General features: G+C 35.5%; 1 long non-coding RNA gene across 1 annotated transcript in view; it reads right to left on the bottom strand.

Annotated features, from left to right (window-relative positions):
* Window positions 1–524: 524 nt before the first annotated feature.
* Window positions 525–17,639, bottom strand: part of LOC132907037 (uncharacterized) — an 84,811-nt gene continuing 67,696 nt past the window's right edge. The window contains exons 3-5 of the long non-coding RNA XR_009658096.1: window positions 10,843–11,020; window positions 679–786; window positions 525–611 (exon numbers count right to left, since the gene is read on the bottom strand). This is a non-coding gene — a long non-coding RNA (uncharacterized LOC132907037). The remainder of the gene's footprint in view (window positions 612–678; window positions 787–10,842; window positions 11,021–17,639) is intronic.

Raw genomic sequence — 17,639 nt, 5'->3', positions numbered from 1 at the left:
AAGCGACGATGGCTTCAGGGCTTTCAGTCATAGGATTAACACTGCTAGCGTGCGGATCTGGACTAGCTCAAATTATTTACACTTCTGTATTAAAATATATTTTTTATCTTACAATTTATCTACGCGTTCTTTTGTTTACACATCTAATAATCTCAACAAGATCAAACCGATCGATCGATATCGCGTACCTCGAATGACTTAACGCTCAAGGTGGAGAAGGTTTAATAGATCGAGTATTAGAGTAATCTAGCGCTGTATTTGCACTTGTTACTTAAAGTGTAATGTTATGAACACGGCGGTGGTAAGATCTTGTTGAGAGTGAAGTATTTCACCCGCATGGTACGATGTCTAATGAACTGTCCTCCAACGTTGTTGATTCTCCCTACCAGCCGTTGGGTTTCGTCGTCCATCGTGTCTTTCTGGCTGGGGCCTTTCTCTGACCTCGGAGTCATTAAGTTTACAGCTCAGAGAGGACATGTAATTCGGAATTTTCTAAAGAGATAGGGCCATAAATGGACGGCCATTCAAAATTCGGAATAATTGTCTTTAACTTAATTATGTTAAAGCAAAAGCAACGATGCCTTGCTGCTTTATAAAACAATAAAACATATCTGTAGAACAACAAAAACGGCAATAAACAATATACAAACTACTGCAGCACTGTCTAACGATACTTACAATGGCTTGGAACCTCCTGAAAGGCATTTAATTAATTTCGCAATGAAACGAGACTTTTTCCAACCGATGTAAGTTTTCCAGCCAGTGTATGTTTTCATTAATCAATATCTGCAACAATCACTGCATACAATACATATACAATCTTCTCTACACTCACATAGGAAATTCCGTCGAGAATGGAGAAAATAACGAAGTAAAACACAAAAGAAATGGAGGAAAAAAGTAACAAACGTTTCGAAACGTGGCGAAGGAAAGAAAGAACGAAATCACGCTTCGACGAGGTTGGTAACTCGCAACACGAGAAAAGAAACGCAGCTTAAACGCTTAAGAGCGCGACGTGTAAACGTTAATTATCGTGGCTCGCACGCGAGGCAAGCGACGAGCAATAATTATTTTCGCAACGCGCCACGATTAATTCAAGTGGTTGCGGCGACTGTAGAGGGTGGCGGTGGACAAGCTTAGCACCCCGTCTAGCTCGTACATAAAAGCGGAACGTAGTCACGAGCACTTGGCTTGAATATTACGTACCGCCACGTAGGGCCTTCTCTGTACATCGTTTATGTACAGTCAGCTAGATTAGTACTTCTCCCTGCGAATTTTGCCTGTCCGCTTATTTCTATATACGTCTATGCTCGGGTTTTCTATTTCTTCTCAAAATCTGATACTTTACAAATGAAATGTCTGTTTGATTAAAAAAAAAAAAACGCTTCATTAAAAAATAAGGGCATATGCTAATACTTTGCATAGCCTGTACATTTATACTGTATATAACATTCTTTTTTCGTAATCTTCATATTTAACCGTATACTCGAATAAAGTTGAATCCTTTGATAGGGCGACGACGCGTTAAGAACGACCCGGTTAGCATTAGGAATCTCCATAACTTAGCGCGACTGGACAATATGGACAATCAAGCTGCTTCACGGTACGTTGACCAGCAACCTCTGAGGGTGGATTCGATGGGACAAGGTGCGGTCAAGACGTGATCGGCAGCCAAAAGAAGCTGCGACAGTTACCGGACCGTCTTTTGCCAGGCGTTACGGAAACCTAGATTAGTCATGGTAGAGTGGGATCGAAAAAGGTGAATCGTCGGCTCTGTTCGATGTCATCGAACCTGGAGGCGGCTGAAAATCCGGAGGCAGCTAGACGAACACCATGTTTCGATTCTGAGCACGATCGGTCACCTAAAGCGAATTGCACTTACGTCGTACTTCGTTAGGATGACCCGCGAATTTTTAAGATCATTACTGGCTCCGTAGGTGACGATATTTCATGGAACGGTGGAAATAGAAGAGTTTAGAGACGAAGGGTTGAAATGATAAATTAGACAAACTTTTAATTGTTAATGTATGGAAATAATATTTAAATCGCCTTCTAATGTTAGATAATATCGATGTCGATTGTTAGAGTGACAAGTGGTCCGCAGATGTTTATGCAAATTTATATTGTCGTAAATTTTAATTAAAGGAATGTATTTTATCCATTAAATATTATAACAAGTACCATGCTTGCGAAAATTATCGATATTTTTGCGACGATCAGAATGATAAATTACCTTCTTAACTCGCTAAGAAGTACAATGACGGCGCTTAAAAGCGGCGGTTGACATCCTTTTATCAAGTACGACAGCTCGTTTAGGAACGACGAGAACCGCATGGATGAACGACGAGGGAGCGCGCAATAAAGGGGTAGTGTCGCGAGATAATTGGAAGCTACGGTTGTCCTAGACGAACGCAAAGACGGGGAAGAGATTCTAATGCAGCTCCCAACCTGTTTCCCGTCTGGCATGTTCACAGTTCCTATCGTTATTGCACAGTCGATTTACAAGTCTTCTCATCGAAAGTTACTTACGAATTGTTAATCTCTTATCTTAAATTAGAGACTAACAAATATTGTTATTCGACAATTTAATTTTGTTTGAATCGAAAATATAACACTGTTCGACCGTTCGCGGAGAGACGTGATCGCGAGGAAGCGCGTCAACGGGAGTCGTAAATTCTCGTTACGATTCGACGCCACGAAATCATCGATCCCCTATTTCCTTTAGGATAATAGATTGAATTGATTATAACACTGAGTTAACAGGTTACAATTTACACTTTATTCCAACAACTCTGTAGACATAGAGAATAAGGATGACAAACCAGTAAAGTTCGGTGACGATGTTGTTGCAGAAGAAAGTTATTGCTGGGTGTTGGTCGCCCCAGCACCGGTCGCTTTTTTTTTTTAATCGTTTATTTTGCCAAGATTTGTTTTTTTTTTTTAGACATTTTTGAGATTCACAATAAACAATGAATTTGAGTATAGTGTGTTAGGCAAAAGTACCGATATGCGTCGGTACGACGTAGCCATGCTATATTATGTGTCGTGGTTTTACGGCTTTTGTGTTTATTTTTGTTTTTTGGACTTAAGTCGCAGGGGAGCGGAGCTTTTGTGTATTCTTGTTTGTGTTGTATTTTTGTCCTGAAACTTGGCCGCAAAACAGGACTCTTCGGTCACCTCAGCACCGGTCGTTTACGGATGGAAATTACTGTTGAACATGGAAAAAATCCGACTTTCTCATTCCTACTTGATGGAACAATAACCATAATGAACTTCTTAGCTTAAAGGTGTTTTATAACAGTTAAGGATCTTAACGGTAAAATAAAAATGTTTACTTTTCAGACAATTCCTTAGGATTATTGAGTATGATTATTGATTATTGAGTATTGATTATGAGCTCCGACTAATTATATTCGTACAGCTAGTGGCCGTCTTGACCAAGGGATGAATTCTGATTCTCAATAAACAAACGATTTTTCCTAGAGTTTTTTCATTATTTACCTATCAGATGAAAGAATTTTTTATTTCATTCTGTATTGGTTTAAATGTTTTTGCTAACAAACGTTAATATATCTACTCTGGAAATTACATCAGATGTAGTTTTTAAAAAATAAATAAATAAAATAATTTAAAAGTCTCGTTATTTTAAAATGCTTTTGTTTTAAGCAAAATTTATCCAAATATAGCCACGAAGCTAGTAGATTATATAGATAATAGATTGTAATTAATATGCTCGTGTTAACAGTCAAATAAACAGAAATGATCTATGCACGCTCGGACAAAGCAAATCATACAACATTTTGGCATTCAATTTTTAGATGAATACCGCTTTGATCCATTACATGCATAGTAACAAATCAATAGAAGTCTCATTACATGCATATCCCGTAACAAGTTTCCGTCATTACGCTTTCGTAGAAAGGGTACATTCGCTCTGCCATGGGTTTCATATCGAAGATAGCACTAGGTTGAAATGCATACTCGTCTGTATTTTTTCTTTCATTTTTCAATAGCCTGACGGCTACCACTCATACGCATTTGTGAAGAACTCTCTCTCTCTCTCTCTCTCTCTACGATCCATATTCATAGAAAATATCACTCTCCTGCTTATAGTGGCAATTTCAGTCCAATTATGTATAGTGATTTCTAGATTGCATATTTTTATTCATATGTTCAATTTATTCATATCATCACAATTAAAACAGTAGAACTTAATTGCAGTTATGACAATTATAATCCATCATATATAGCAACAAATTTCTAAAAAAACACAAAGAGATGAAATATCTTCAGAAAATAATTTTTCTATGTTTTATGGTACATAAATTGACAATTTCAAAGTTAATTTACACTTGAACGAATCATACTTTTGAGAATTAAAATTTTTGTAGAAATTTTATCGTAAAGATATTTAATCAGAATCTTACAGATCTAATTCTCTTTAGATATCTTAGTCGTTCCAAACGAAAAATATTCTCCAAGAGTCTAATTTGCTGCTCGCGTTCACTGCGGAGTGGCTCCCAAACGCAAATAGGGATGAATGCTCAGTGCGCGCCTCATTCATAGAGCAAAACGACCAAGTCGTCGCGTCGAGGAGGAACACGAAGAAGGCCGAGTGTAAAGAAAACGCGCGGTTTCACCGTAAGGACCTTGTCGAGTTAAATGACGTTAAGATCGTGTGAATGACACTGAAACCAGCGAACATAAGAAGGCAGGATGTTTCTGGCCTTGGATGTTTGCACCCTCCTGTCATCTCGTTTACGTGATTGTTCTACACGCCGACGCACTTATCCCGTTCTATCAATCCAACCGATCGGACGATCGTCGCGTAATTCTTTCCAATCAAACGACTGTTCAAAATAAAATGGTGATGTCTTTTTGTAGATCGGAAATAAAATTTGTGTAGATTAGAAATAAAAGATTTATAGTAGGAGGAATTTGAAAAGGAAAAGCTATTAGGATCATATGTATTCTTTGTTGCAATTGTCAAACTTTTCTATGACTATCTCTTTTGTTTGACTGAAAGGTAACAATTTAGTGTAATATTGCACATCAATGACGATTCTTTCGTGTTTCTCTTGAACCTGTGAAATTTGTTGAGTAAACGCGATTGGATATACTTGTATAGAATGGCTATAAAGAGTTCGCAAATACTCTTGTTTTTCAATGAAGCGTTTGTAATAATAATTGAATTTAACAACCGATTTAACGAACCTGTTACCAGCAACGCATATAATCAAATATCTACTGTAAAATGTCCAACAAAAATTATATTATATATGCACGAAGTGGCCCTTAACATTCGTCAAAAACGAAACTCCAAAAGTCTCCAACATTCACTTACTTACATTCAAATACTTTAAGAAACAAAGGGAGAGGCAGAGAAAAGAAGGAGAGAGTATATGTTTAAAAACAAAGTTCCGAAGTACGTTGGTTGAAGTACCATTGTTTTCCTGGCTGGTTGTTCCCGGCTCGTATTAAAATACGGTAGGGAAGAAAAGAAGGAAGGAGAGTTAGGAATTGGCCATTGATAAAGTTCTCTAGAAGGCAAGCTGAACTGGCAGCAGCAACGAGAATCGATAGAGAAAAGGTACCTCTCCCTTCTTGACCCTTTGCAGACCAATTTTATCGACCAAAACCGTTAGCCAACTAGCGTTTAATCTGCCAGTGATCATTAAGCTAGGCCACTCGATGCTAAAAATTCTCATAAAGACTTCACTTAGTTCTAAATCGCGGACTCTTTTCTTCTCGAGTGTCATTTTACTGGGCGGGAGAAGGAAGAAAAGGTAATCCTATCGTAATAAAACCGTTCATAATGTTCGACTAAATACTTGGACGGACGCTGGTAATAACTTCCGGTATTAAAATTCTCGCTTTTGTAGGTTAAGCTTCGGTTCAGGTAGTAAAAATGCACTGATGTTCGCTTTTCTAGATATGGATATCAGTTTCAGTTATTGAGACAATCCGTTTTCGGTAGAGCAATGTGATTTTTTATTGATCGATCGTCAAATTTCAAGATATAGTAACTCTATATTATGTTTTTTAATCTTCAAATATTTTTAAATGACTGTAATTTCCAAATATTCTATCTTCAAAACAACTGACAATCAGTCACTATACTGATTCGTCACGCGACACGCGAAGGAATCTTAACGCAGCGTTTAACCTATTAGAAACTATTTTACGAAATAGCAGGATCGCGTGATAGGAAGATTTCCGGTAGAAGGGAAGAATTGCGACGTTCCAGAGATTGATTTCACGCATTTTGGTAAACGCGGAAAATGGTCGGAAGAGCGAAGTCTAGGCGTAACCTATGGGATTTCATTTAAATGCAGATGATCTTGCGTAAGTGGCATCGCGTCATTCGACTTTAATATCGATGGATATCATTAGTTTGCTCTCGTCGAGGGCTGTTCCATCGTTCGTTCACCCCGTTTGCTTCCTTCCTTCCTGCTTTTCCGCCATATATCTGCCAATGTCGTACATCTTCCACGAATTTTATGCTCGTGAGCATATTCAATGCGAAGCGTCCGTAAAAGATTTTCAGATAATCGGCAACAGAGCTGTGATAGCTATAAGCGGATTACTAGTTTTGAAATTATTTTATCGTTTGCTTTTAAAATTAAATTATCATTATTTTTTTAATTCGCCTTGGAATTTGTTATCCGTGTCATTTCCTTGTTGTAAATAAACTTATGGAAGTCAATCATGAAAATTGGATATTATATTATATTATATTATCTTAGCAGTGTAATTGAGAAATTAGCAAAAAGTGGAATTGATCGTTTTCGCTTTTATATATTATATATTATATCAAGTAAGAATACAAAATTTCAGTTTGGCATTCTTTGATTTAATCGGTTAAGTACAAAAGCATTAAACGAGAGTAAAATTATGGAGAGCACGAAATTTTCAGGTTATTTATTTTGCTACAGTATATTCTTAATTACGTGTTAAATTACATACGGTTAATCCAGTAGCACTGTAAGACTTTACTATAGTATCTGAAGCACCGCAGATCGATCAGTGCATTTGGAATAAACCTCGTAACGAGGAACTGCCATTACCATGGAAGAGATTCAACGTGGAACGGCGGACAACTCGCATAATGGAATACTTTTATCAACGTGGCCACGCTGCTTAATTATTCAAGATGGATCACGTGCGTTAACCAACCGTCGATTGTGTGACGACCATACGTTAGTTTCTGCTGAAATTCGTTGCAGATACGGTTTTTCCGGTAGAAATACCCTTTTTCTTCCGTAATTTATTCAGTACGATTCAAACGTTGTAAATTTTCATCGGAAAACGACAATGACGAATATAAATTACAAATTGGATGTTTATTTTATATTTTCGTTTAAAACTTTAGATTCGAATTATATTTATAATATTGGAATTATAATTAGAATCATTTGTATTGTTTGAGAAGTATTGAGACTTGTACGTAATTAATGATTTATGGATGAATATCGTAAGAAATTAAGTTGATCATGGATTTCGCGGAATTAATTTATTTATTTTATACCATTTAATGTTTTATTAATTTCATTTCCATTTGAAGAAACGAATAATTTGTAATAGTCAAGTATTTAATTTTTAACGTCACGCTTAGTATTTAAACGTTTAAAAATAATATTGATATAATAAAATCAATTCTTAATGAAGTTTAAACTGCTAGTTTTCATACAAAATTCTATTCAGTTCTAATTTTCATAGATAAGAGTTTGTTACGTGACATATTAAAAACAAAATAGAATTTCGAAAATTTCATTTTCTTGAATATAGTGACACAGCAATATGTAATAATTCTAGTGCAATTTTTAAAAGAAACATAGTGGATTGAAGCAGACCAGATCAATCACAAATTTGACACGCCAGACATTCAGTTGGCGCCATTTATTATGACCCTCAGCTTATATACTATGAAATCCACTAAAAGGGTGGTTAATGACGTGTAACCATTCTCAAACGTGATGAAACCAACCCTTGAATACTCTTCATCTTGTAATCAATCAAACTTTTCTTATTTTTTATTCACCATGATAACATACAATCGTCCTCTAATAGTAACATTTGAATTTCTTTCATAAATCTGACACAATTCTCACAATTTTAGTCAACTTTGTTAAATCAATAGAACATTCGAAAGAACGTAGCAACCACGATTAACATTGAATCAGATAAAAATTATTATAGAGATTATCGTGTTTTACTTTACAGAATGGTACAACATGGAGAGATGTATTAAAAAGACAAGCGAGGAATACGAATAACATTGACGGAAGATGATTTATCTGCGTCATATTTCTATTTTCTTTTTTAATTATTTTATACAGTAATAAATTAATAAACGATATTTCATCTTTCCGGCAACGATTTAATAAATCTTTCACCGTAAATTTCAGCACTTTGCGGATCGGACCGAGTGAATTTATGTTTCTACGCAACACTGTGCGGTATAGTTTCTCGCGTGGACCTGTTATTTATAGGCGTAATTTATTGTATTTTACACGTTCAATGGAAACATACGCCTCGACACCATTATATTTATATAACAGAATTTTAACGAACCAATTTATTTTGTACCAAGTGTACGAAAGAACGTTAAAATCTAACGCCAAAGTTCGAACTTTTGTTCATATATAAAATGTTGGTATGCCTTTTCCTGTCTAATATCCACTCTAATGTAATTTTTTCAAACAATCAATCGAATTCCAACTCGATCAACAAACCAACTATAGCTCATTTCCTGCAACAATGTTATAACCCATAAGGTTGCTCAAAAACTGTAAATTTTTATTTATCTCGTTGTTGCAATAAATGAGCAATGTGCGTTATCCAGATACGTACGCATTAATTTCGCTGTCATTCAATTACGGTTAAAAAACAGCTCGTTTCTCACGATCGATCTGGCAGACTTCTTACGGAAACAACGTCTAGGAGCTGTGTATCGTCCGAACGGAAATGCAGGCAAAACTGATACATAGTCAAAGGAAACGTAAGCCCGTGATGCGCTCAGAACACGAGAAGTCTGAACCTGACCATCATGCGAACCGGGGTTTAGGCTTAACCCAATTGAGGGGAAACGGCCACGATACACTGTCTGTTGCTGTTGCAACACAGCTCCGTAAATAACCATGTTTCCTGACTTGCAGGACATCAGCAGTGTGGACCCCTTTGCCCTAACCTAGTCGAAATTTATCGTTTCCCAGTTGAACGAGAAATTATTCCTAGCGGACTCAACCGTCATTCGAGACTAGTTTACATAAAGATCCAAAGGAAACTGAACACGTGTAAACAAACGCATCGAGCGACACGCAATTTGATTTAAATGGACATCAGCTGTGACTCTTGCAAAGCCAAGCTTCGAATATTCCGAAGTGCGACCAAAACGGCGCGTGCAAATAAATATAATGTCAATAGAATAGCAATGAGTTATTTCATTTGCATCTTCGAACATCATGTTTGAGCAACTTTTACCAATTATTTCGCTACTTCAATATTGGAATATTAATTATTCCTAAACTGTGATATTTATGGAATTTAATATTTCATAAATATTTTTAAATAAACCCAAATAGTAATTTATTTATTAAATATTACCACGACTATTCTATTTTGGATATTTTATATATTTTTGCATTCGATACGTATTCTGTGCAATTTTCTACCTTCTAATTTCCTATAATTATTTCCAATAAATAGTTTTTTTTTTATTACGTATAAAGAGAAATAGAGTATTTTAAATTACGTTACAACTGATTATAAGGAGAAAGAGTGACGCAAGGTATTAATTTTATATTATAGGAAGGGTATAACTAGTTTGATGGTAGGAAAAAAATATTCATGGAAGCTGGTTGCGCATCTAGGAACGTGGTAGGAACGTAGCAGGGTGCCTAAAATTCAGACGATCTATCACCGGCTGACGTCACCATCCTATAGGAACGACAAGGGGTATCCCAATGCAAACTACCCCACCATTCGGATGATATATCCATCGGCACCTGTTAGACGACAGCGTCTGAACGCGTCCCGGCGCCACTCTCGTACTCTCGCGTGGATGCACGACTTAAGCCTTCTTACCATGAATTATCGAGTGCCGTTCGGTGGAAAGTTAAGATCCCTCGCTCTCCAACGTCACGGTTACGATCTTTACGATATGATATCATCTATTATCCTCTGCTTTTAATCGAAAACCAAACTAACATTACATACAATAACTAAAAAGACGTATAACTTATTTAACTGCTTTATGTGATTGGCGCACTGATAAGATGCAAATGAAGTAACAAATTTACGATAAAATAAGCTTGAAAATAAAATCAATAGAAGAAATAAATTGTTTTTGAACTTCAGAATCGGCCATGAAATTTCAATTTCTAGGCCACCGTGCGCCACGTAAGAACGTCAACAACTACAAGAAGAAACAAGACAAGACAAAGACACGCTGAACGAAAACGAGTTTGGAATTGCGAAAATTTTTGTCGGTAGTTCTTCCAATAATCTACGTGCTCGAAAAGGAAAGTAGAAGAAAAAGTTGGAATAGGCGCGTAGAGAAAGGAAGGGCTGAATTTTCGCTGGCGAAGCCTCGAAAGCAGGCATAGACCGAGCCAGAGATAGAAATAGCTCTTCGGGATTCTCAGACAGCCCGAATCAATGCAAACAACTGGATATTGCCGGCAATATCAGTTTCCTTAGAGCGGCGCGCCGCTCAACTGCGAAACGCGCCCAGACGACGACTACGGCGCTGAAGGTGGATCGGTTCTGAGCGAACAAAGCGGGCGAAGCATGGGGGAAGGAAGAAACGTGCACCCCAAGCCGGGCGAAAGTTTGTCTTACCTTCTCTCTATCGTTCCTCCTCCCAATCGATCCTCCCGTAAACCATTCCGGAATCCTCACCAGCCTTCCGCGACGCGTGACTCTGAAAACTCTCTTCTACTGCCTTCGACCGCGCGATTTATTCAGAGGTGATTGTCATCAGCTCGTGTCTCTGGCATTGAATCGTCGATTCTAGATCCTGCTTGTTACAGAGATATTAGCTCACCATTAAATACATAATCTTTATTTATATTCATTACATCACATCATTATATAGTGATAGAAAAATAATTGAAAAAATTTATTCTATTTATTCAATCTGTATTATCATTTTTAGCTTAGAATGATAAACTTTTATTTAAAGCAATTTAACTTTGATAAGAAAAGAAACGTTAATTAAGACCTAAACGTACGATCTTTTCAAGATATAAAACGAGAACTTTTGAAATTTGATTCATATACGTTAAACTCATAGAAAAGTAGCTTGAACGATTCAAAATACGTTGTCGTGTTATTATGCTATCACCATGTTAATTACGATATTCCCTATATAGAAAAACGTCCTTGCGTCGTTTCAGAAATAAAAGAATACGAAAGAAATGAATAGATTTCTTAAGGTACTACTTTGCGAATCTCTAACACATAAATTGGTAATTTCAAAGGATATTATTACGATATAAAGAGAAAGATCGTGCACTTAATGGCTAACATAAAAGGCCTGATATAAAATGATTTTAACCATAGAGTTTGTGGATCATTCGATTCGCGGAATGGGGCCTTCGAGTTGATCCATTTAGTTAATGAACTCTGGGACCGTTTAATTGTCAGGACCCAGCACGTAATTAATGTATGGTGGATCAGATCAATTTAACGGGATCTTGATATCAAAGGTACGTTTGACTATCGAAATCTAGAGCGTTAAATTTGATGCTTTCAGTCACGGGTTAATTTAAAGCCTGATTGCTTACTTTCTCTTATTAGCAATTCAATATTTCTAGAATATGATCGAATAGTCGATCAGATTCGATATATTCGACCTTCTACGTAATTTTCTTTTTTGTTTCTAACCGTTTCAACAATTATTTATTATGCATTTTTGTATCTATATATTAATCTTTAATGAAATGAAATTTCGGAAAATACTACATAAAAGTAAATTTTTAAATTTTGAATCACACTTTCGACAAATTTGGTTGTTTTCATTTTCAAAAACTGTTTATCATTGAAGAGGATTTAATTCTAATTCCTTAATTTATCGTGTCTTTATTTACGTATTAACATAAAAAGTGCGTATTTACGAGAGATTATGTTGTAATTACACTTGCATTTAACGTGTAATTATCATAATAATGAAAAGCAAATCGTGATAGAAGTTGAAACGTAATTAAGTAAAGTTTCTATCTGACAATTTGATTCCATTGAATAGAATCAGCGCTCGAAGCATTGTTCCATAAGTCGATGACAGAAAGGGACTAGCAAAGAGAATATAAAGGGATTTAATGAGCATCTCATGAATTTATCAGGAAGCCTGTCTATAATCATAGACTCGAGCTCAGATAGACTTTCTGCTACGTTACATCTGCATCCCTTATATTTATTTCATGATGTAATCCTATCGACGTACATCCTTTCAATCTTTTTATTCCACTTACACTTCTACTTCATTGCATTTTATCGGGTTTTTTTTTATATGATAACAAATCTTTTCTAATAATTAAAATTATACAAACCAATGACATACTTTATTTGTTGATCGTACTTTACCTATTTACTTAAACATATATAGAGTCAGTTTATATAAGTTAAAGAAACGTATTAAATAAATTCCTAAATTTTTAAATTACTCTTCTACCTGAATAAATTTCAAAAATTCCTAATTTATTAAACAAATAAATTTCAATCTTTTCTTCCTTTTACTGTTATAAAAACAGGTTAAACAGAGTTTAATAAATATTAAAAAATGGATTTCGTAACGTGAAAAATTCGGAAATTTCGCGGTATACACGGGGATTAATCACTGACAGCGTTTAAGCCGGAACCTTTATCAAGTAAGTTTAAACAAAGCAAAACAATTTATTTCGGAATCTTGACAAACGGCCTTACATACATTACTTTTCGTTTCGCTTTAACTCCGAATCCCGGGGCTAATGCATCGTCTGCTGTCACAGGGTTAGCATAATGTGCTTAGCAACCCCAGGATCGCACCACGGTCACCTAACGAACAAGTCCTGTACAAGAGCCAGCACTTAATGTTTCCATATGGGGAGCGAATTCTCCAGTTGAGGGCTCAATATTTTTCTCACACATCCTGCACACTATCGATTCTTTCTAAATATTACCGCTTCTGACATTTACATTATTCCCTATAAATGATCACTAGACAGCGAATTTTTAGAAGATGACACAATTTACTATACTTTTATAAAGGAGAAAAAAAAGTACAAATGTTAAGTGAAGATGTATAAATATACCTGTTATTTCTAAAATCATTAAAACAACAGATCTAATATTACATTAATATCTTGTATCAATAAAATGAATATATTGATAATTTTATTCCAGTACTTTTGCTGGAATGAAAAATTCGTATCTTTTCAATTTATTTTTCAAATATACCGATATTTATATATTATCGATATATTATATATTTATCGATATACTGAATAATTTATATGTAATTTTATATTATACCTTCCTTATAGAAATATGTTCATAAATTTCTCATAAACATTCGAATTTCCACAATATAATTCAACAGGTGTGTTAAATCATTATGTTAAAAACATGCAAAATAAGGAATGTTACAGAATTGGGTTAGGAGAGCGTAGAGAACGATACAAGTTACCTTAGCAAGATGTAAATTCATTAAGGATTGAATCTAGTTGGTTGAAGTTCGATAGGCATTCACCGATATGTCAGAAATTGAATTTTGTGATCGTTAATTTCAGAAACTCGGAAACTTGAAAATAACCTAATTGTTAAGCTCTTGACGTACTTATTAATTAGCGTTGAACAGCTCCCATGTAAGTTAATTGCGAATCATCAGCGGTTTGGTAGAGGAGGTTCTCCAAAAATCTTCTCTCTTCGCTTGTTCCCAGAAACAGATTAAATTCTCGTTTACTATAATCGCGAGTTTAACCGTTAATTATAATAAGATTGAAATTTTCGGGAAAGAAAAATCAACCGTGCAATCATAATCGTTCCAAATCTATTAAATATATTAGAACAAATGTCCATGAAGGGAAATCACGAACTAAAAATATTTTAAATCAAGAAACTTACTATGCTTATTGCAACTTTTTGATATAATAAAAATATTATTTAAAAAAAGCTAAAAATACACTTTCACGCAAATGCATTGATATCTACATGTCCATATAAAATGATTTCGAATTTCTTCAGTACACTGTATAATTTTATGATATATAGTAAAACTCTATATCTATATTAATAGCTACATAAAATACAAGAAATTGTCCAACTGTGTTAAACATTCGCGAAAAATAGAATTTTCTATTTAGATAATTATCATTACGAGTCAAACGTTAATAAATGTAGAAACGGGACAAATAATTTGAATTTCAGTTCTGGAGAGGTGCGGGTATCTGTAAGAGAAATGCGTCTTATCTATTAACCAGTGAATTCGATGAAACGGAATATCACGGACCAAAGAGGGTAAATAGGGGTACGCTTTGATATCGTCTCGCGATCGCTAAAAATCAGAATCAGGAATCTCGGTACCAGCGTGTTCAAGGGGAAACCTCGGCGATTATGTCGGTAATTGCGTTCCGTCCTTAGATCACGTCGACAACCCGGCTGAGAGCTGAGGCAAGGAACAGGGAGACCTACAGCTTGTAACGCGAAAGCTTTTGATGTACAGGCGGTGAAAATGATGTGATAATTCTAGGAAACAAACCTACCACCTTAAGATATCGCTTTGTCGTGATATACCGACAGCTTAAAGCGACAATGATCGTTTTATGCTTAACGAGACGCACGCAGGCAGCACTTTGTTCGTATGCTGCAACTCTGTTAACAGAGATTTAAGAAGACAAACAAAACAGTAAGCGATGAAGTTAAATCAAATTATAAGCACAGATGTTTATATTGACAAGTTGCCATATTTTAATATCAATGAATATATTAAAAATCTTTAAATCGTTATCCTTACAATAACAGGTAAATTGGTATATCGGTAAAAATCGATCTAAATAAAACGTATCTTCAAAATTAGATTCGATTTGATTGCAAAATATCGACGTGCCATTCGACGTACGACGGATGAAGGCCAGACAGCGCAATAATTGGTTCGTCCACTTAACACCGGCCCACTGTCCAGTGAATGTATTCGTTGAGATTACGCGAAATGGTTGTAAATGCCAAGAGAACTCCGGTCTGCTGGGGCGACCCTTTCCTCACCCCCGACAAGGGCGAGGCACTATCTCGCAACTGCAGTTACAACTGCACAAAGGTTAATGCATGCTATTGTCGTTGCCAGACCGACAGAACTATTGCCCTTTTGGTGGACGCTGGACAGACGCATTCAAACGAGTCGCTACGAACTTAAGCTTATTCATACACGTGTATCTTCGACTCCTGATTTGCTCCCATAATCAGCAGTTCCGCCTTCGATCTTTTGTTTCTGTATAGAAAATTTAATAGTCACTTTTCTTTATATAATATGGATATTAGGAAATTTGAAAATTTTGAAAAACATTATGGTGAGAGTACAAATAAGGAAATTTTTATTCTTTGGTTTCTATTTTTCTTTTTTTTTTTTTTTGTCTATAATATGGGATTTAAAAATACATTTCTCGCACTATGATAATTATATTCATAGCAAACCTATATCTGTCATACTATATATAGTAAATAGTGAAATACACTATTGCCACATCTTTAAATAATGAACTTCGATTTATAGACTGGTGAGTCTAGAAAAAGGTAACAAGTATTCCTCCCAAGGAGGCACTAATTCATCGTGAATTTTCACACTTGCATAAAATACACATACTGTTACTTCAAATCGACGAAAGTATCTGTATATTCATAAACAGCTGTATATACATAGCAAGTTTTATTTCATGCTTAATTTATATGCGCGACTCAAGACAAAAGGGAATACGGAAAATTGCTTAAGCGTTTTAAGCGTTCGATTTAATGGAATTCTTTGTAAAAGCGGCGCTTTTAAACGGAAACCATTGCTCCCCGATCCTCTTATTTTGCTCATGGTTATTGTTCCTCGTTAAAAACACCGTAACCGCTAAAGCAGCCGACATAAAAGCGTTGTACGAATAATAGTAACTACTCTGCGTTCCACGATGAAGGGTGATAAAGTGAAACGAGACTCATCACGCGAATGGAGGAGACACACCACCCGTCAGGAGAATCAAAATCAGGCTGGATCAAAGCGCATTGAACACGGATTGCGTGCATCCTACCAGATAAAGAGAGTGTTTTTCTGTTGGCGAATCAGAACGCAAATTACGTAGCCATGTCCGAGAAAAGGGGACTATGAGTCAGAAACTGATGGAAGAAACGAGAGGAGACACAACGAAGGGAGAGTGATTGATAGTGATGATATTGATCAAGTTCAATATGTACGGTAGAATTTTCATTATCGACCATGACACAATAGCCACGTCTAAGATACACCATTGATTTTGAAAATGTTTCATGTTACTTAAAGTTTAAAAAAAGAAACACATTTTCTCATAAGTGGTTCCTAGAATTCTATTGATGCATCATAGAAAATATTTATATTAAAAACACGAATATTTTGATTCTTAATTAAAAAATATTTATAGATATTTAGGAATAGATTCTTTTTAATATAATTAATTAATTTGATTCTCGACCTTCATGAACTCATACTACGATATCTTGTAAAGTATATATTGTACATCTATTTTCATTCTCAAGGGATTGGTGATATTTAAATATATTAAAACATTTAAATGTATTACGAGTTGTAACGCTTGTAATTTGTCAATGTTTCCATCTGTTTGCAACGTGTTTGAGGCCATCGCTAGTAAACGGAAAAGGCTAAGTCGATTTTAATTTAACAGGAGGACAAATTAAAAGGCATCAATCTGAAGGGCAAAGCACTGCAGGAGATTAACAGTTGCTTCTCAAGGATCGGGAAATATAAGGGGAACAAGAGGGAAGAAGCTAACCCTTCGATCAAAACTACCAACCGCATATCCGATTCCCTTCGTTCGGAATTTCCGAAGGGAATCTTCCCCAGAGGGTGAACAGACTCGCCTAAAAAATTCGCGGACCCCACATTTTCAGCGGATTGATCAATTAACGATAATTACACTGGCCTAAGTTTGCTGAGGAACGTCCATCTCTGCTCGTGGCAGTAGCAACATGGAATTGATCTTGTGGTCGATGATTTTTTAATTTTGTTACCTTACATTTTGCTTTCATTCTGAATTGAGAAAATGAGAAACGTTAATTTAAAAAAGAAGAGGACAAATTAATACCATGGTTATAAATCAAAATGAAGATAAGTTCTGAAACAAAATAATAATGTATTGCAAAATAATCTCTTCAGTCAAGAAGATTCAAATTACCTCTATAATAGAAGAACAAGAAATAATATTATATTTAAAATTCTAAATTTCGTTTTTAGTACCCTCGTTATTATGATTGCTCCGTATTTTATCGTGTCAGCGTATGTTTTCCGTACTAAATGTTCAAATACTGAGTCACTATATCCACTGCTATCAACAAAAACAACGTATCACCATTGAAAATAGCTATACCACGTGTCCATAAATTGCAGTGAAATAAAAATCGCTCCATTCGCTCGA

This window comes from Bombus pascuorum, chromosome 5 (assembly GCF_905332965.1).
Source record: "Bombus pascuorum chromosome 5, iyBomPasc1.1, whole genome shotgun sequence".
Taxonomy (NCBI): domain Eukaryota; kingdom Metazoa; phylum Arthropoda; class Insecta; order Hymenoptera; family Apidae; genus Bombus; species Bombus pascuorum.
The sequence above is the reverse complement of the archived record's forward strand: the minus strand, read 5'-3'. Positions and strand labels throughout refer to the sequence as shown.